General features: G+C 49.6%; 1 pseudogene across 1 annotated transcript in view; it reads right to left on the reverse strand.

Annotated features, from left to right (window-relative positions):
- LOC146866653 (serine/threonine-protein kinase 38-like) overlaps positions 1 to 20,889 on the reverse strand; it is a 659,816-nt pseudogene that overhangs the window by 331,278 nt on the left and 307,649 nt on the right. Inside the window, exon 14 of the transcript XR_014966481.1 lies at positions 2,537 to 2,660. The product of XR_014966481.1 is annotated as a serine/threonine-protein kinase 38-like (transcript). The remainder of the gene's footprint in view (positions 1 to 2,536; positions 2,661 to 20,889) is intronic.

Raw genomic sequence — 20,889 nt, forward strand, 5'->3', positions numbered from 1 at the left:
GATTGGACATCCCCAGAGAAGCAGGTAGATTTTAGCCAGGCATGTCTCCTAAGTGCCAGGCTGTTGCCAACTGACCGACCAAGGCAATCTGTAGTATCCATCCCACAGTGAATCATGAATTTTGCCGCAATGCGGTGATCCGGAATGGCTTACATATGTGTGGTGCGCAAGTTATCAGGTACAGCACGCAGCACCTGAGCGACAGATTCCGGCAGCTTGTGCCAACAGACCGCAATGTCATACCGGTGAGGAGAACAAGCGTTTCCCAAAAGTATCAAGGTGCTTCGATTCTCTATCTGGTCCGGTGGAATTTAAGACATTGGTGTTGACCTTGCTCATGGATGCCTGTAACACCGAACTTTCTAGAGTAGGATGTTGTGTAAGGAAGGCCGGATCACACGGGGAAGGGCAGTGGTGATTCAGTATCTGTCTGTTTACCGGGGGTCCGTGTCAGGGCCTTACCCATATTCTAAGATGGGAGTCTGTGAGAGCCTCATTGAAATGTAGTAAGGGCTCAGTATTAGTTTGTCCGGTTTGGAGGACTTCGGTGAGGACACTGGCTTTCACCTCCAAAGTGGGCAACTGGAGATCAAAAAACTCAGCCACCATCTCCATCGGTACTACAAAAGAGACACTTTTTTCAGTAGCTTGCCCAGGTGGCGAGACTAGACAAGTGCCTGGAAAACTATCAAGTCCTCTGGAATTTGAAGATCATCATACCTATTGTTATCAGTATAGGGTTGAGCCAATTCCAGCTCTTAATCATAAAGGTCACTATCAGAATCTGTGCCAAAAAGACTGAATGATCTAGGCCCTTCATTAAGACAAGGGTAATGTATCAGAGTCTGACAGGTTGCTGGAAGGCTGCGGACCAGTGGGATCAGAGAGTGGTCATGTGGTCAAAGCAAAACCAGGTCGCAGTCTGAGAGCACTATCTACTGCACTTCATCGTCAGACATCTGCATCAATGCTCCAGGGTCTGTCTTGGATTGTAGCACTAAGAGACATGTCAGCACCAAAGTCTGTGGGGGTCCATAACCGGTTCAAAGGTTCTAGCAGGCCGGCTGAGTTTCAGGGGAAGGTACTCACAGTCCCTTGGGACTCGGAGGAACTCCAAAGGGAGACGGAAGCATGCTGAAGAGATGCAGCATAGGTTTGTTGTACTTGTGAAGTTTCTGTGGTGTTACAGAAGGTCCAAGTTGTCCCACGACGAAAGTTGGAATCGGCTCTGAAACAGTTCGAGTATAGGACCAAAACCGAGAGGCACATTTATGCCCAAGCATCTCCTCAGGAGTTCGAGAGTGGCAGAAAGAGACCAAGTCCCACTTGGACTTCTTGTGTTGCTTTTCTGACTTACCTAAGGACTTCGACTGATGAAGATTTCATGCAGGAACGAGATATGGCACTTCTATTTGACTTTGACCGGTCATGGCATTGCATTCGCCTCACGTTAATGAATGGCCTTTGGATTCCTCAAGGCAAAGTCACAACAGGTCTTGGAGTCGTGCTTAAACACTGAGCACCAAAGAAAAATTTGGTGGGGTCCTGTCAGACATTTTCTTGTGACATGCCCTACAAGGTTTGAACCCAATTTATGGGGTGACATTTACTTTCCACACTGTTATTTTAAAGTTGTGAAGAGACAAATGGTAACTCTGGATCTGCGCCTGGTCGCACAAGAAGGGAACTGACATCTGCCCACATGGATGGCGCTCATATGCAACTCCGCATGTCCTTAACGCCTTGAGACCCTAACGGGTGAGTAGTCGCGGTTCAACAAACCCCGGATTGATCGATTGACTTCTAAAGTGGAACAGCGTCGGTGCTGCACCACCTACTGGCACACAGAGTTACTGCTGAACATTTTCTGGACCCAGTCTGATGTCTTGGGAAATGTTCAAAAGAAGAGGAATCTGCGTTTAGAAGTATCTATCCAAAGTTATTAAGCATATCGAGTCAGTGAAGCTCCGTTAGGTTTACCTTTCCCTGTCAGCATTTATTCGGCAATCTGTGCTTAGTTGCTGAGATGTGTGGCCCGGTGCTGTGCCTCACTTAAGGATTTTATATTCTCGTAGGTCAAAGAGCCACCCATCCCAAATTCGTGCAGCTACATCACTAGTATAAAGAACAGGTCCAGAGACCGGAAGATTGCTAAGTAGCTGCGTGTTGCCACAACTATTCTCTATGTACTCAGATGACCAGAAATGCCAAAGTTGAGCTGATTTCTCCTTACTGAGACTTGGCAACTAAGGTAACTGTTCCCCCTTGTTTGACTGTGCTTGCGGATGTCACATACTGATAGACCAAGGACCAGTATCTTCGTGCAGCCGCCTCTGGCACACAAAAATGGCAGAGAGGCTCAAGAGTGAGCGACTCAGCACATTCACTGCACACAATAGCAGAATTGGATTCCTTTTTTTTACTCTTCAGCTAGAACCCATGAGCAGAACAGAAGCCCTGAACTATACAGATTTCTTAAACATATGGTAGTATCCTATTTTGGCAGAGTATACTATAGCAGTGTGGTGATGTGTACCTTAGAATGAGATCCTTAGCTTTCTCTGAAATTGGCACTTCAGGTGGAAAAGTAAGTGTCTCTTTCCAGTTCATAACCTTTTTATATGTTTCTTGCGCTGCCTCAGAGCAGAATGGTGGGAAACCTGAAATATACAAATATTAAAGATTAGACATATAATTCCACAAGGCACATAAGCCAGAAAGATAGGTTAGAACCACATACCTTTTGACCATGCCTTCATTGATAAATACATTGCTTGAGCTCAGGGCCTGTCCCCACATCAGCTTGTGATGGCAGTGATAATACCAATGGTGATGGGATATGTGATGTCATCAGTGCGGTAATTGGTAATTTTATCATGTGAGATATCATGAGCAGTTGATGGAAACGATGGGAGCTAATGTTGCATAGCTACCTTAATTGATATATTAATTTAACTGATTTATAGCTAAGGTTTTGCAGTAAATACATTTTTTTAATGGGCATAACTAATCAACATGCCCCCAGAATCCAGTGTGTATGACCTTTGGCTAGGCACAGCTGTGGCTCAGTACAGGGCATATTCTTGCCTGGCTCCCACAACAAAGCTCGCAGGGCAGGATCTACACTGTGCCCATCTGTCTGCCCGTGCATAGGAGGGTAGTGGTCTCAGGGAAGGCCTGCTCCCACTCTCTGTAGTCAGTGTCCCTCTTGGCTCCAAAGGATTGAAAATAAAAGGAAACTTCCTAAGGGTATGTGTGATTTGTGAACGTATGCTGCCACTTTTACAGGGCTTTGCACTCAATCTCTCTGTCCCCAGGGAAGGCTAAGCATGATCTCTAACTAAGCATATCAGGTGATGCACCCAGTTCCAGGGCCCTCAAAGCCACTGTGCTGGTCCTTTCTCCACACACAGTGATAGAGGGTGCTGGGTGTGGCCTTGGTCCTGCCATTCATAGAAGAACCCTGGTGTAGGGCATGGCATAGAGCTATGCACTATGAAGAGTTGCCATAAGCAAAATCCATCTTACACTGCATTGTGCAGAGTGCAGTGGGCACTGGGTTAAAAAGAAAAAATCTGAAATTTAGATATATGATATGCAAGTGTTTTAAGCATTAAATACTGTCTTTTGCACACACACTTCAAAATCAAGTCGTTATTGTAACACCAATATTGCATCAATTAAATTATAACTAGATAAAATCAAATAAAAATGTCTTAAGCTTGCACCACTTGACACCCAAGTGCTTGTTTTCAAACTGAGACGGAGTTCACACTTAACATTGGGGTTATTTCGTCTACTTGGGCCTGCGCCTAAAGTTCTGTGTACAGGAGCATACAGTGTAATTAGCTTTTCATTTCTCTCTCTTAGGTTCCCACTACAAAGAAGGAAACGACCAAAGAGTTTGGTTACTTGTATAAAGCATGTCTTACGGGAGGAAAAACATATGTTCCTCATCCTTATCCAGATGCTCCAGCTCCAAAATGCGTTTGAATATTTTTCATATAACCCAACAGTACGTTTTGCAGGTTAACACAAAGGGAGGCAGATCTACAGTTTGACCACACTGACAATTTTTCGACTCAGCTAGCTTAATTCTTTCCAGCAAGGAGTTTAGTGGAAGGGATCAACTTCTTGTTAGAGCAAAGCATCTTCTTTCTCTGTGGTTTGTCAATTTGACCGTGTTTGCTTGTACCCGAGAGGAGATGTAAACAAGCATTTACAATGCAACGGTCTCGGCATTGTTAAAGTTAGAGCTATTGGCATTGCTCATGACAATGCCGTTTCTTTAAATGTTTTAAAAACAAAAACATAAACAAAAATAATGTCATGAGCAATGCCAATAGCTCTAACTTTACCAATGCCGAGACCATTGCATTGTAAATGCTTGTTGGATACGGAGGGACTTAGTTCAGTTTCTTTCTTTTCTTTTTACATGGGTTTAATACAGCAGCGTCCTGCTGGTTTCCAAGCATTCTCAATTGTTTGAAGAGAAGTAAATTGCTATTGCATGAATGCAGGACGAATAGTAACAAATCACTTTTTTTTTTTTAACGAAATCTATAAAAGTAGCAGATCAGCATTTTAGTTTCAGGCAGTAGTGCACCTGTGAATATGTACCTCCTTTAATCGAGCGCCTTGTGTTGTACGAGTGGGAAGCCTCGCCACCATCTTGGGTACAGCCAATATGTCGACTTGGATGTGGGGAGGTGCGTTCGAACTCTCTTCAGTTGCTAAAAGATATATATTTTTTTTATTTTCTCTATGGGCTCTTGGTAGAATGATCCATTGTCAAGTGAGTGTAATGGTAACCATGTCTCTACTAGTGGATATTGGTAGATTTCAGTGGCCACAATGGCCAGTGACTGTGACGACGCGCGCCTTTAGCATCTTGTAAACCCCACCGGGCAGCCTGTGTACAGTCGGACACGCACGTGCCCGGTGAGCTTCCGGAGAAGCCCAGCACGGGTACCCCCGAGCTGAGAGGCAGGGCATCGAAGCACCTCATCGTCACGCCTCCCTCCATCCCTCTGAGCAATAAAACGCTGTTATTGCATTCTGGAGGAAACCCGACTCTTCCCGGGGAAGGCTTCGGCGACGTGCAGGCGGGGCACGGATCGATAGGTGATCTGAAGTGACAAGCCGCGTCTGATATCACATTGCAGTGAATCTTTCGGCTGCTGTTGAACTACAAATTGCAGGTTTTTAAATAGGCCTGTGGCGCTGCGGAGCTTCGGAGGCAGAGAGTGGGAGGAAATCGATGCTGCAGGAGAGGACGAGATGATACCGCCAATTATTTAGCCCTAAAACCCGATGATTGCTTTTTGTCTGGCAGATTCCTCACCGGCGCACCAGGCTGTCCTTCTTCCTTCTCTGTGACACTAGCGCCTGCTCCTCCTGCGAGGCGCTCTGTGGCACTGCCACCTGCTCTCCTGCGAGGCGCTCTGTGCACTGCCTCCTGCGAGGCACTCTCTGTGGCACTGCTGCCTGCTCTCCACGGCACTGCCGCCTGCTCTCCACAGCACTGCCGCCTGCTCTCCGCTCTCAGTGGCATTGCCACCTGCTCTCCACTCTCTGTGGCCCTGCCTCCTGCTCTCCGTGGCACTGCCGCCTGCTCTCCGCTCTATGTGGCACTGCCTCCTGCGAGGCGCTCTCTTTGGCACTGCCTGCTGCCTGCTCTCCACGGCACTGCCGCCTGCTCTCCGCTCTCAGTGGCACTGACACCTGGTCGCCTCATTGGCGGGTCCCTGGGTGTCTTCATGGTACCTGCTCTTTTCTCTGGGTGGTCTTTCCACCAGATGTGGTGCGCTGCTTGCTAGGCGTGTTATTCACTGGAATATGAATTCATATACTGCTGCTATGTGGCATTCCATGTTTGTTGCAAGAACTTAAAAGGCTTCCTTTTCTCACCTCCCGCCCCCTGTCTTCATTCCACGTGGCCTGTCACTCCAGCACGTGACTTTTCGTATGCCCTCCTCCAGCCCTGTCCTCACCCCCTTGCACTCCTTACCTCAGTCCCCTCACCAGCTGACCTCGCACGGAGTAGGACCTGTCCTCCATGACGGATAGCCTGCTCCGTGGCCTTCCCCTTGCGGTGGGACACCTGGTCATTTGCCACCATGGTGCACACCTGTGGTGGCTCCGTCAGGGACTCCGTGGGCACTGCCCTTTCTTGAAGGTGGTGCCCTGAGTGGGTCTTGCTCGGCCACCTGCTCGCATTCCTCACAGCGATCCATGCCAGTGCTTAATTGCCCCCATTGCCCCTGCTAATAACCATCACACCCTACAAGTCTGACCACGAGCCACGTTGTGACACAATCCAACGTGTTTCCTCTCCAGTCCTGCACCGTGACATCTGACCTGAGTGCGAAGTCTGAAATATGGAAACAATTATTGCGGACATGGCAGCCTGTTGACACGAGCTGTGCTAAAGAGTGACCACACGCAAGTAAAGAGGAACAAGCCGAGGGCACCGGAAGACACCACCGCCTTTCTCCGAGGCAGAGCAGAAATGCCTCGGAGAAACGCAGCGTCCTTTTCGGATTCGGGGGCGTGTTTTGCTGTTATCTCCTCCAGCCATTGGCTGGAGGAGATAATTAGACTTTCTGCAAAAAACACGCCCCCCGATCCGAAAAGGACGGGGCCTGATCAGAGAGACAAACCTCTTCTCCAATGGCTGGCCAGCATTCAAGAGGCCAGCCAATGGAGAAGAGGCGAGAAGAGGGGCGGGTTCAAGCCCCTCTTCTCCAAAACATTAAATCTCTCGACTTCCTGTTCTGCCTTCGGCAGACCGGATGGTCCCGAGACCTAAAAACGGCCAGACTGGTTTGAGGAGAAAAATAATGTTTTGCTTTTTTTGGACAAATGTACGTTGGCAAATTGTTTATTTGTGATTTGACTCATACTTTTTTGGGACTTTCGGCATAAATTTGAGTTGTCTGCTGTCAGGTATAAATGTAGTTGTTTAGTTTCCATTCTTTAATTTGGTGACATATTCGGACTTGCATTTCATCTTGAACTGTTTGTTGCAGGATTTGACTACCCGGTTTGAGCTTTGCGACCATAATCTTTTTTTGTCCATATTTTATGGGGCTAATTGGCACTTGTCCATGATGGATGCAAATCTAATGACTGCCTCCAATGAGATTGTGGGGAATCCTAGTGGAATTGTCCCCCCCCAGAATTCTTTCATGCCAGCTTATTTGTCTTGTTATTTTGGATAAGCCCCAGAGTTCAGTTCCATAAGTAAACTGACTCCCTGCGTTTGCCTATGTCAATGTATGTGGAAAAGTCGTGCCCATGGAGAGGTATCAATATCATGATCACAGTAGGTGTAATTGCTGACTTCGCCAATGCAGATTTGAAATGGGCGTTTCATTGAAGGTTGTTTGCAATTCTAACACTCAAAAAGGTGAAGGTAGTAACTTTATTAAGAAAGCAGTTTTGTTGCTTTTCTTTTCCTGAATATTATTGTTTTTGTTTCTGAAGTAGTTATTTGCAGGCTATTCACTTTGCTATATTTATTTATAGAGGTCAGTTTTACTTGTAAGCCTTTTGTGGGTCGAGATTTCAGTATGGAATCAATAAGATACAGAAGGGGTGGGACCAGGCAGCCATTGTATTTATACTGCACCAAAATGAGGTACAGTGTGTATAGAGTCCAAGAGTCCGCAAAGGTAGGCAGAGGGTAAAGTTAGATAGAACCTTACTCTCTAAAGTGGTAGCTTGGTCGAACAGTAAGGCAGTTATCAGAGGACAGTGTTAAGCATTTGATGTACACACTCAGTCAGCAAATGAATTCACACACTCAAGAACTGAACTCTAGGCCAATTGTTTTTGTATAAAATTATATTGTTGTTTATTTTTAGAACCAAGCAAGCCTGGTACAGGTAAGCATTAAATACTTTTCAGTAATAAGTTACTGGATACAGAACAGTTGAAAAATGCAATAGGAATTGTACTTTGTTTAATTTACAGGGGAGCAGTAGAATGCAACACTTAGCAAATGCGGTACATTGAAATGAATAGGCTTTTTCTACAAATTGCAGGTAAGTTACTTTTACGTTACTTTTTCTAACTCAGTGCTGGATACCTAGATTCAGCAATGGGACATTTCCTGCAAACAGGTGAGTAAACACGTTTTGGTTATTTTTGCGATTTTTCAAGAATATTTTTAGGTTTCAAAACTCCACACTTAGAAACTTTTTGGAGAAAAAGTGTCAATGTTATCCTATGGAAGGAAAACAGGTTAACGGTTCACAGGTAAGTAATCGACTGTGGGAGTTAAGGTTCTGGGGTTAGACTCAGGGGTCTCCCAGGGCCAGTGATGCACTGTTGCACCCTCGGCGGCACTAGGTCGGCTGGGTGCAGAGTGTTGAGGCCCAATGTTATCAAATGGGGGATAGGGGGCCCTGTTTTCAATGGAGAAATTCCGGGACAAAGAAGCACTACAGGCTCGGGGACGAGGACCTTCTGGGTGCGACCACCACTTTGAGGAGTAAGTTGGGATGTCGTGGGTTGGTTAGGCACCGTTGGTTTGGGCACACAAGGCCGTGGGGCGTCTGGTGCAGGGGTGCCTTTTGACATCGGATTTTCTGATCCGCTCTGGTCGCGGTAGGGGGGGGGTTCTCTGGATTGAGGCTGCAGACGTCGTCTGAAGGCAGGTCAGGGGTCGCCGGATCTCGGGTTAGAATCACCGGGGGGACCTCTCGTGGTGTTTTTCCACTCGAGCTCGGGCCGGGTTCGGCGGGTGCAGAGTGGGCTGGATTTGCGGTCTCTGGCTGGCACCAGAAGCTGCAGTTTAAACACGTCCGCTGTTCACAGGAGAAACAGTCTGGGAAGTGAAGGCAGGCAGGTCCTCCGGGGTTTGTGAGGTTGCTGGCTGCTGGACACGCCAGGATTTTGCAGGAGCAGGTTCGAGGGGAGAGGCCTGTGGGGCTGGGACCAAGTCAGTGGGTGTCGTCCTCTTGTTCGCTCTGCACGTCCTTCTTTTCTTCTTGTAGGTATGCTGGATCTGCCTTCTTGGTTCAGGGCTGCCCCATAAATACTGTATTTAGGGGGCGTTTTAGGGGTCTTGAGGTCAGTAGCCAATGGGCAACTGACCTTAAGGTGACTACACCCTTGGTTGCTCACCCCACGTGGGGGAGTGAGCACAATCCCTAGTCCTGATTGGGGAGTGCCTGCCATCTGCAAGATGGCAGGCACTGGAGAGCGGGCTTCACCTCGCCTCCCCCACCTGAGGGATGGAGTTGGCAGAGGTGGGCACACCTCCTGGGCTGGCTAGTTTTTCCCGCCCGTCTTCCCGCCGAAAGGGAGGGAAGACAGGAAGGGGGCTTGCTCCTGATAGCAGCAGAGGCTGGGGGTTGCATTACAAAGGCTGCCAGGCCTTTGAAGATCCCCTGCCACAGATGGCTCTTCCTGGCCTGGGAGAGGTGTGAACACCTCCGTCCAAGAAAGGTTTTGTTTCTGGGCTCAGGGAGCGTAGGCTCCCACCCTAGGGGTCCAGAAACATGTCTCGTGGTGGCAGGCTGGTGTGTACCAGTCAGGGAACCCACTAGAGGCTGGCTGTTTTTCAGGGGGCATCTCTGAGATGCCCTCTGTGTGCATTTTACATTAAATCCCACACCGGCATCAGTGTGTGTTTAATGGGCTGAGAAGTTTTCAGTGTAGCCATTATGGTGCTGTGGAGTTCGTAATGACAAGCTCCCAGCACCATATACTCTTAATGGCAGCACTGCACTTACAATGCCTAAGAATGGACTTAGATACTGTAGGGGTACAGGGCTCATGCACCTGTACCATCACCACTGGCATAGGGCACCCAGCTAGAGGAGTGACTGATCTATGCAAGGGTAGTAGGTTGTAGGCATGGCACACAGGGATGTGTGCCATGTCGACTCCTTACTTTGTTCTGCACCAAAACACGCAGCCTGCAAAGGCAGTGTGTGTGTGTGTAAAGGTACAGGGCCCTAAGGGTGGCACAATAAGTGCTGCAGCTCTTAGAGGTCTTCCCTGGTCACAGTGCCCCAGGTACCTATGGTACCATTTACCAGGGTCCAACCTGTGGCCAGAGATACCAATTGGTTTAGTTTTGGGGAAAGAACACAGGCCCTGGGAACCTGATTGGCAGGGACCCAGGGAACATTAAGAAAAAGTGCATCAGTAGTCTGGCAAAAAGTGGGGGGGTTACTGCAATAGAAACCCACTTTCCTACACATATATAAAGGGAAAAGGGTATTGGAGAAAGTATACAGACTTGTTTCACCCCATTCAAAGAAGCAAAACACCTACTGAGTGATTCTATTTGATCAATCCTCACTAGCAGTGGATCCATTCTGATCTCGGATAGTTTTCCCCACAGCCTTGGTCTTGGTACAGGATCAAAAGCAGATGACAAATCTAAAAAGGGAACACAAATCTTTTTTTTTTACTGTGCTGCATTTGCAAATTATATGTTATAAAGTAAAGCTCTGATCAATAGTTGAGACACCTTCCCCAAAGTCCTCTTGTATGGGGCTTTAGGTAATAGCACCTTTGATCCAGTCCTCTACTGCCCTAAGAAGTACCTTGGAAAAGATTTTGCAGTCACCATCCATTAGACTAATTGGTCTATTCTTCTTCAGGTCATTTTTTTGACTTTTTTCTATAGGGGGATGATGATATCCATGCTTCGTGAACAAACATTGGATGAGGCAAAACAGATAAATATTGGGGAAGCATGTCCAAGATGGCGACCGACTAAGTCGCACATCCCGGAGCTTCGCCGGATTTTTCAGGCCTAGCAGAGCAGGCACGGCGGAGTGAAACACAGATTGTAAAGCCATACAGGATACAGCTGCGGGGTGCCTGTGCTGCCCTCCCAGAGGTGTGGGATCGCCTTCCAGCCCACCGCCGATGGTGGAGACCTGAAGAGAAGTCAGTGGAGCGGCGAGGCGTGAGGCACCGGACCTTGTTTTGGCTGGCTCGCTGAGTGCAGCTCTGCCCCCATCCCCCTCCTGTACCAGCAGCGGGTGTGAGCCGTTTGCTGGCAGAGGGGGGGCACAGAGGATCTGGCTGCAGTGTGAAATGACCTAGTTCAGCCCCCGGTGCACCCCGGTGGGTTCTTGTGAGCCGAACAGGTGGTGTGAAGGAGGCTGGGCCATGTTCCACCCCCGGCGGCCCTGCCTGAATCGACGCTGCTGTTGGTCCCGGTCAGGTCCACCACTGAATTGGACGGATGGACTCTCCCACAGGAGGCGCCTACCGGCCGCGTAAGGAGGTACGGTGCCCTCAGCGGCAGTGGGCAGCAGCTTCGATGTGTTTTCTAATCGAGGAGACACTGTGGGTTACTACCCCAGGAGGGACATCTAGTACACTCAGGGGTTTTCCCGGCCCAGCAGGGGGGAGCCATGAGGCGAGGGTCGTGCCGGTGACCTTTTGCGGCCCGCGAGCAGTGGGCCGATCCGCCTCGGGGACGCTGCCCCCCCCCCCTATTTTTTCCTCTCATTTCTGCCCTCTACCGGTGGACTGTGGCCCTTTACTATGTTCGCCCTAGTACCGGGCATGGCGCCAGAGTGGAGCTGCTGGCACACCTACAGCTGCTGGAGTTGGGGGCGCTGAACAGTGCTTCCTGGTGGTCCCGTGCGACAGGAGGGGACCCCTGCATTGTGCTTTAGGCTAGAGGACGCTTGCTCTCATTGGTGGTGATTGGAGTCCCTGACCTGGCTCAGTGTACACTTGGCATTTCTACCTGCCTGGGTCTGAGTGAGCCTCCGGACCTGGCTCCTGACTGGCCCTGGCCATTAGCTGCACTGGGCGTGTGCACAGCGGAGGTTGTTGTGGCCTCTTCTGCACCCAACCATGTCTTCAATTCGCACGGGGAAGAAAGAACCATCGGTCAAGGACATCTTCGCTAAGTCCACCTCCAAGAAGAGAGAGGGAGTGCTGGGTCCTGTAGTGCCAGACCCGCATGCAGAAGATACCGGAACAGTGAATGCTGACCAGGATGACTCCCCCATCACGAAGACATTCCTGGAGTGCTTATTTGGGACATTGCAGGAGGATTTCTCTGGTCTTAAACATGATATCGCCACTGAACTTAAGGTAATACGCCAAGACGTGGAGGCGGTGGGTATGAGAGTGGTATCGCTGGAGGAGGGCTGAGATGCTCGCGAGGAGGAACTTGAGGGACATCGTCAGGAATTGTTGGCACTACACGATCACAACCTGGATCTCCGTTACCACCTTGAAGATCTTGAGAACTGACCCCGCAGCCTCCAACATACCAGGGCTCAAAAAATCATAAAAATGTTACTAGTCCTGAAGGTCTAGTAACTCGAATAATCTACTCGACCTAACTGTAATGTATTTGACAAGTGAACTGATTCTAAATTGTGTGATCCTAGGCAAATATTTTGTCTTATGGAGCCGCCTTTTTCTTTATCATCACATAAGAGGCAACCTTCAAATATGGAAGTTCACTATTTCTGCAGTACAAAAAAAACTTTTATTAACCAGACTAAATGTTTGCTCCATATATAACAAGAATCAAGTCCATATAGGGTACACGTGATCCCGGCTTGCCTCTTTGGGCCAGATCTATGGCCATTTTTTAGCAGTCACAAACACAAAATTGGCCCGTTTGCTACTTCAAAAAAGTGTATGGGTATGTACAAACACTATTTTGTGACTAGGTGACTTGCAAAGTAGTGTTTGCAAGTCGCTATTGGAAGGGGCTTGTCAAGGGCGTCCCTTCCTAATAGCGAGTCCGAATGGTATGTACCATTGCTTTGGTCGCAAAACACCCAAAATTTGCTGCCTACTTCAAGTAGGTGGTAAGCCACTCGCAAACAGGAAAGGCTCCCAACGGGACCACTTCGTCTTAGTGAATGGGTGGACAAATATGTTTAAGAGCAGGCAGTGGTCCCAGGACCAATGCTTGCCCTTAAAAAATAAAAAAAACATTTTTTTTTTTTAAACTCATCCCGTTTTCCTTTAATGAAACCGGGCTGCATTTGAAAAAAAAAAGTTGCTTTATTTAAAAAAATCAAACACAGACATGGGGTTCTACTGTACCCCGCAGGCCACCATCCCAGTATTTGCAGGCCATTCCCAATGGGTCGCAAAGTGCGACCTGTCGCATGAATATTAACGAGGCAGGTCCCTTGCACCCATATGAGAATCGCAAACAGTGTCCCAGACACTGTTGTACGTTCCACTTTGCTAGTCGCAAATTGTGAGTCGCAAAACGTCGCAATTTGCAATTCGCAAAGTAGAATGGTCATGCATATAATTTCATGTGGGCAGCAGCAGTAATAATTCCCAGTTCATGTTTAAAGACTCACTTTTCATAAATATGTTACTAGAGCATGATGAAGTACAGCATTGCCATTTACAGAAAGCATATTTTCAATTGGAAATGGCCACAAAACTTTCCCACTAACATGTAGTTTCACTGATAATAGCACATACCAATGTTTTGAAATTGGGTTTCAGCAAAAATATTTAAAATTTGCACATCACCAAGTTAAGTGTTCTAATTTGTTTTGAGCCTATAAAAATATATTATTTTCACAACAATTACAAAAATGTGTCTTCATAACCAAGGAAATATATTTGAACTGTTTGAACAGTTTACTTAGCTAATTTCAGTGCAATATTAAAAAAAAGCCAGACATCCTACAGCCATTTATTTCACATGCTTTGCACAGTTTAATTGTAACACAGTTCCCTTTTCAAACTCTTCTAACTTCAGTCACAGAAAAATAAATGTAGAAAGACAAACTGACTTTTGATCTGTCTCTGAAAGCCAGCAAATGTGACAAGACCACAAGATTTAAAGGCATCGTTGTACGAGTTACTTACCTTCAGTAACGATGTATCTAATAGAGACGTTGTCTAGCGGCAGATTCCTTAACTTGCAGAACATGATCGGGACAGATAAGACTCTAGAAAGAGCATCCAGGAGCGGAGGCCCACCTCAGGGAGTGGAACCCTAGGAAACCTCGTTGTTGAAGATGCAGGAACATGCACCGAAGTGCAGCCTAAATGTTGTAAGAAAAAACACCGACGTGCAGAACGATGGCAAGACTGAGTATAAGGCACCCAACTGCTCCCTGAAAAACTAGGATATAGGACCAGACCTCGCAGAAGCGAAGAGAGGTGGAGGTGTGTAGAAAGGGATACCCAACGGGCAATCCGAGGATATATATATCAAAAAGGGGCCCAGCCACGAGACCAGGAAGCTGAGGTGAACGATAGGAGGACCCGCCTGATGCACCTGGGGCAGGAGGCAGCTTCATTTTGAAGCGTGATGAAATACACTGAAAAGATATAGAACAAGGGAAAAACCCCTAGAAGAGGAGAATGAGGCACACACGCAAGGCTCAAGTAAGGCGATACCTGTGGCGCGTAGGAGACCGTGCCAGAAGCCACAACACTATAAACCGTCCAACGGTAAGGAAATCGCATCAGTAGGTGTAGGGAGCCAAAGGGGACTTCCACGCCTGCCTGGCGCAGAGCGGAGCTACACAATAGCATACAGGTACCCCCCCTGGAGTATATCACACCCCCAAGAAAAACAGGGGATCACCACTTAGGGTAAACTATAGTCAGAGGACAGAACAGAACAATCTGTGGAACACCGCCACAGTAGGCTTACTGCCAGCCCAAAAACACATAGTCCAACAGGCGGACGTTAAATGAAAGGGTAACCACCCCAGGATATGACAACGTGAGACCCGCCAAGTACAGACCTATTGGGGAGGGCGAAAGCCCGCAAGGATGCGCCGAACTGCCGAATCGGTGTGGGCATCATACAAAAGGACCCCATCAAACGGCAGGTCAACAAGGCGTTCCCGGATATTCTCCGGGAAGACGCCATCCCGTAACCAAGCATGACGTCTTAGTGCAACCAAACCAGCCATAGCTCGGCCTAAGGAATACGAGGTATCCAGGGACGAGCGGATAGTAAATTCCGCCAGATCACGGCCGTCACTGATAAGACGGAGGAGGTCAACACGAGCACCCTCAGCTGTGGAAGATAGAAGAGACTCTGCAGAGTCCCAAAGGGCAGAAGAAGCCCGAGCCAAGACACACACTGTATTGAGTGATCAAAGTGCTGTGCTAGTGGAGGCGAAAATATTACGACCCCAGGACTCCAGCCATCTGGACTCCCGGGAGGGAGGAAGCAGCAGCTGGGGCAAAGAAGGAAAAGCAGCTTGCAGAACCAACCCCTGAACGTCTGGATGAACAAATAAGCAAACTGGATCGTTTGGAGCAGGGCGGCGGTGCATGATGAAACGAGCAACCGGATCATCCGATGCCGGCCGAGCCCAAGTGCCCACAAGGGCATCATAAAGAGAAGCTTCGAAAGGCAGAAGCGGCTCTACATTCCCCGAACCGTGGTGGAGGACATCCACGAGAAGGTCAACAGGGAGAGGGACCGAAGGGGGCTGCATACTCAGAATGCGGGCGGCCATGGAAACAACTCGGAAGGCCTCAGAGGAGAGAACAATAACTCATCTGTGGGTGAGGGCTGTAAACTGAGCCTCCCACCCCAAGGGGGGTTTCCGATGAACGGAGGATGAGACCAATGTCCAAATGAAGGAAGCCCCATGGATGAATGAGGGTCCTGATGGGGTTCCTGAGGAGGCGGAGAATCCGCCGGAGGCACAAATTCCAAGGGGGGGGGGCAATGACAGATCCGGCGTTGCCGGACTTTGGGGTGACGCCGAACTCCCCCCGGAAGCCTCCAGAGAGGAGTCAATGATCTGGCGTCGAGGTGGCGCCAGGACGTCCTCGGTCGGCGCCGACTCGGCCTCAACCACAATAGGCTCCGGCTCCGAAGAAGGGAACGGTGCCGTAGCTGGGGAGGCAAGTCTACGGCACCGGACCAGCGCCGACCCTGCCTCGACCACAACAGGCTCCAACTCTGAAGTAAGGGACGGAGCCGGAGAGGCAAGGCTTCGGCACCGAACCGGCACTGGCTCGGCCGCCAAAAAGGCAGCCGCCTGTCTGGAAGGACGTGGTGGGCTCGGAGCCAAGCTGCGAGCACCAGCAACCATTTGCGACGCCACAGGGAGCCCCACTGGACTATGCGGCGCGGTAGGGGTGCTATGGGTTGAAGAGGGGGACCCAGCCGGTCCGCGCCCTGACGGCACCATATCTTCATCATCCCTAGAAGCAAGGGGCTCAATCGGCGCCAGAGGCGAACCCACCGGTGAGCCCACCGGAGACCCCACACGTAGTGGAGGGTCCGAGGAACGTCCCAGGGAGAGGAGGGGACCCAAGGGAGGCCTGCAAGGCCGTGGCATAGGCTGCCATCTGGGTCTGAGTCGCCCCCACGCCCGGGAAAGGCGGATAGTGGAGGGACGACTTCCGGGGGCGCACGTCTGAGAGATCCGGAAACTAGTGACCCCGACAACAGAAGGAAGGGAGGTCGAGGACCTCGGCGACATGTTCCGGGACTTACAAGGAACGGGCGAGCGACGCACATGGGATCCAGACGGCGACCGACGCCGCAGACGTAACCCACTGCCTCTGGGACCTGTCTCCGAAGAGGAGACCAGGGGCCGTGACAACTCCAACCGGGACTGGCGAGCAGAAAGTAACTTCATCCAGCGCTCCTGCCAGGACTTCGGCTTGAGCTATTGGCAGGCGTCGCAATCCGTCGAGTCGTGGGGTTCGCCCAGACACGCCATGCAGTTAAGGTGTGGGTCCGTCACGGACATTTGCCGCAAACAGGAGGTACACATTTTAAAGCCCGAAGGCACCGCACACTGTTCCAGACGCGAAGGTATCAAAAGGGGCCTGAAAACAGGCCAGAGGAACCACTTACTCGCAAAAAGAAGGAAACTGACGTCAGCGCGCCGGGAGGGACTTATATGACCTCGCTGACATCACGTCCGTGGACGACGTCAGGTCGGGGTCGTGTGGCGCCGTCCCCCGGCGCGCAGAGGTGCTGCTGCAAAAACTTTCCGCATCCAGTCTGACGCCTGGGGATAATTTTAAGTTAAGGAATCTGCGGCTATATGTCTCTATCAGATATTGCTCTTTCACTTTTGTGAGCAGTAAAGATGCCTTTAAATCTTGTTATCTTGTCACATTTGCTCCACTTTCAGAGACAGAGACCAAAAGTCAGTTTGTCTTCCACAGAAGTCAGAGGATTTTCAGCTCACCAGAAAGGACGAGCAGTCCATAAAAATAGCTCATCCTGATTCTATCTTGCTTGACAATGCGAGTGGGCGAGTGGATTTTTCGAGCCCTGCATACAAATTAGGGGCGTTCCATCTCAGGTGGTCTTAAAGACTTCGTTATCCACCCTTTCAAACATGTCGCCCACTCTTTACAGAACCAAGAAATCATCTTAGACGGAACGCACAGTGCTGGATGCCCAGACACTACGCCGGGCCAACCTCTGGACATATTTACCTGTCTTCTTTCCTACTGACAGAAGGAAGTCATCTTGTCAGCTGCACAGGATCTATCTGCCATCAACTTTGAAGGCCACTAGCTGTGGCTATACCTGCATCTTTCGCCATTGAAACTACAGCGTCGGAGACCTATTAAACCACTCACGGACCTCCTAAGAGACAGGAGTATCAAATATAAATGGGGCAGTTCCTTCCATCTTTAGTTTGTGTGGCAGGAAGAGGTCCGAGTGATATGCTCCATGGAAGACGCCCAGGCAATCCCTGGCATGCCGGATCTACACTCTCCTTTGTGAGTGTCGTCCCCACTGCGAGGCCCTATGATAACAGCATCTACCTTGCGATGCTCCAAGCGACGAAAGGCAAAGGTATTGAGCAAACCATCTGAGGCTGACAGCAACGAGGCCTGGAATAAATTACTCCAGCGGCTCCAATGGGAGTGCGACCCAGACCCTGCAGCCAGAGATCATTGATCGTCCTTATGTGTCTCGATTCATTCACTGTTACCTGATCTTCCTCTTTCTGGCTCTGCGGACAGTGGCGACTGCTGATTTGTTATCCTGTGCAGTGTCCCAGCCACAGATTCCCGGGACTCCGGCAGAGCTCCTCCCTCCGACGGATAGTGCTTTACTGGTGAGCTTGCAGACGACATGGACCCTAGCAAACACTTTGGTTTGACCGCAGGGGGGGGAATTGTTGTGTTCTTGTTTCCCTTTTCTACTCTTTATAACTTCTCCCCTTTGCCCTCTTATTTCCTACTCCTCACGTATCACTGGTTCCTTACAACCCATATTGGAGGCCAGGCGCATACTTCTAGGGGAGGTACATGGCTATACATTTCCCCAGGTATTTGTGCGGCGCCAACTAGCCGGACGATCAATGTTGGAGGCCTTAATCCCCCATTTAAGCGCTTGGCACTCCTTTCATTCCTCAGGGACTCCAAATGCGACATTTGCATGTCACAAGAAAATCATCTACTCCATGGAGATTGGCGACGGCTATGCTCCAGTTGGTTTGATCGCCAGTTATTTTCCTCTGGGTGGGGGTCCAAAAAAGCGGAGGTCACCATTTTGCTCGCCATCCGGTTCCCAGTGTGGCTGAAAAAGGTCTTTCTGGACATACCAGGCAGGTTGTTAGCTTTGCAGGTTCAACTCTATGGTACTAGATACACTATAGCCACGATTTACGCCCCCAACGAACGCCAGGTACAGTTTATCAGGGACTCCCTGAGCCAGCTTTTGACCACCTCAGACAAAGATGTGTTTGTGAGAGGGGACTTCAATATTGTAACGGATGCCCATAGGGATCGGATGCCCCCAGTGTTGGTCAGGCAGGGGGTCTCACCACGGGCACCAGGAATTGGCTGGAGGAGGCAGGTTTAACCGATGTATGGAGTCATATGCACCCCACATCTCTAGAATACACCTTTTTCTCAGCCGCACACCAAAAATATGCATGGATCGACTATTTTCTCACCACACCAGCAGTTACCCGTGACACTGTCTCACCAGACATCAGGTGGCAGCGTTATCTGATCACTCTGCATCTCGAACTACGGGGTGGGCACAGCCCACACCAACCTGACGCCTTAACACAAAACTCCTCACCTACGACCAAGCACGTTCAGACACCTTGGCAGCTTAAACCACCCTCCTGGAAATTAATGATACACCCACAACCACCCTGGCCACACTATGTGAGACACTTAAGGTCGTGGTTAGGGGCCTCTTCATCGCAATAGCCACAGCTCATAATAGGGAGAGGCGGACTAAACGCCGCCAACTAGAAATACAGGTTAAGGAACTTGTGGCCACCCACATACTTACGGGCTCGATGGCGGCCCGCCACCAGTTGACAGCCACCCGGAAACGATTGCGGGAGATAGATATGGGTAAAGCAGAATATACATTGCTCTGCATTCACCAAAAATATTATGCGGGTAGTAACATGCAGGACGGATGATTGCGCACCGACTCCGTGCTCAGGTTACTGTGCAGAGAATCCCTGAAATACAGGGAGTCGACGGTGTTACCTTCCAACAAGACGTGGACATAGCAGATGCCTTCTGTGCATTCTACGAATCTCTCCATACGTCAGAGCCCCTACTGGAGTCTGATGCGCAGGCGTACCTGTCTCAGGTGCCTTATCTTGCAGCAGGTGCGACTATTTTCTCTGCTCTAGATGCGGATATCACCGATCAAGTGGTCTTAGAAGCCATCCAGAAGTTACAGTCTAACAAGACACCAGGCCCAGATGGCCATTGTGCCGAATTCTAAAAGACTTTCGCCCGCAGCTCGCCCCCATCTTGGCACCATTGTTTTTTAAAACTCTTTCAGTGATACAAACACACTGACTATGTGCTTAGCCACAATGACAGTGATCCCTAAAGCCAGTAAAGACCCCAAATGCTGTTCTTCCTACCGTCCCATCTCCCTTTGGAACGCCGACGCAAAAATCTTTACCAGCGTTATCGCTCACAGACTAGCCCCTTAAGTCCAGGGTTTGGTAGACTCAGATCAGGCTGGGTTATCCCGGATTTGGGGTGTAGTGAGAACACAAAGCAGCTGAGCCACTTGTTGGATAAGGTGCAGCGTGTTCAGACACCAGCCTTACTGCTCTTAATTGATGCTGAAAAAGGCCTTTGATTGTGTGCATTGGTCTTTTCTACAGTGTTCTACAGAGAGTAGGCATTGGCTCCCGGTTTTGCAAGTGGGTCCGATCATGGTACCACGCCCCTCGGGCCAGTGTGCAGGTAAATGTGTGAAATCTGCTCCATTCCCTATCAAACGCGGAACACGGCAGGTTTGCCCCCCGTCTCCCCTACTTTTTGCTCTCTATATGGAGCCCCTAGTGGAACACATACGGGACAACCCCAATACAACAGGCATACAGATAGATGGCCGGAAGAGAACACAAGATCATGCTATACGCAGAAGATGTCCTTTTGACCCTCACAGACCCTGGACGCACCTCGACAGCCGTGGTGATGGAGCTAACCGAATTCAGTGCCACCTCCGGGTTGAAGACTAATCTGCAAAAATCCCTGGCCCTCGCTATAGCCATCCCTGTGATGGAGACAGTGTGTTTGGCAACCCTCGTGCCCTTCCAGTGAACGGAGAACGGGATCCTATACCTGGGGCTCCAGATCCATCTTGCACTTTTTGGCCACAGTGACCCAGAACAACGGCCTCCTCCTCGCCAACACAAGATCTACTCTCGCCACCTGGAAGGCACACAACCGGTCCTGGCTCAGACACCCAGCAGCCATTAAAATGACATTACTACCTAAACTTCTTTATGTCATGCAGACTCTACCGCTCCAACCCCCTCCACCGAAGATCTTGGATGAATTACAGACCCTCATCTGGGACTTTATCTGGGCGGGCAAACGTGCCAGAACGGCTAGAGCCCGAGCCTACCTGCCATTAAAAGTGGGCAGACTGGGGATTCCAAATCCTAGCTGCTACTATCAAGCAGCGCA

This window comes from Triturus cristatus, chromosome 1_2 (assembly GCF_964204655.1).
Source record: "Triturus cristatus chromosome 1_2, aTriCri1.1, whole genome shotgun sequence".
NCBI lineage: Eukaryota > Metazoa > Chordata > Amphibia > Caudata > Salamandridae > Triturus > Triturus cristatus.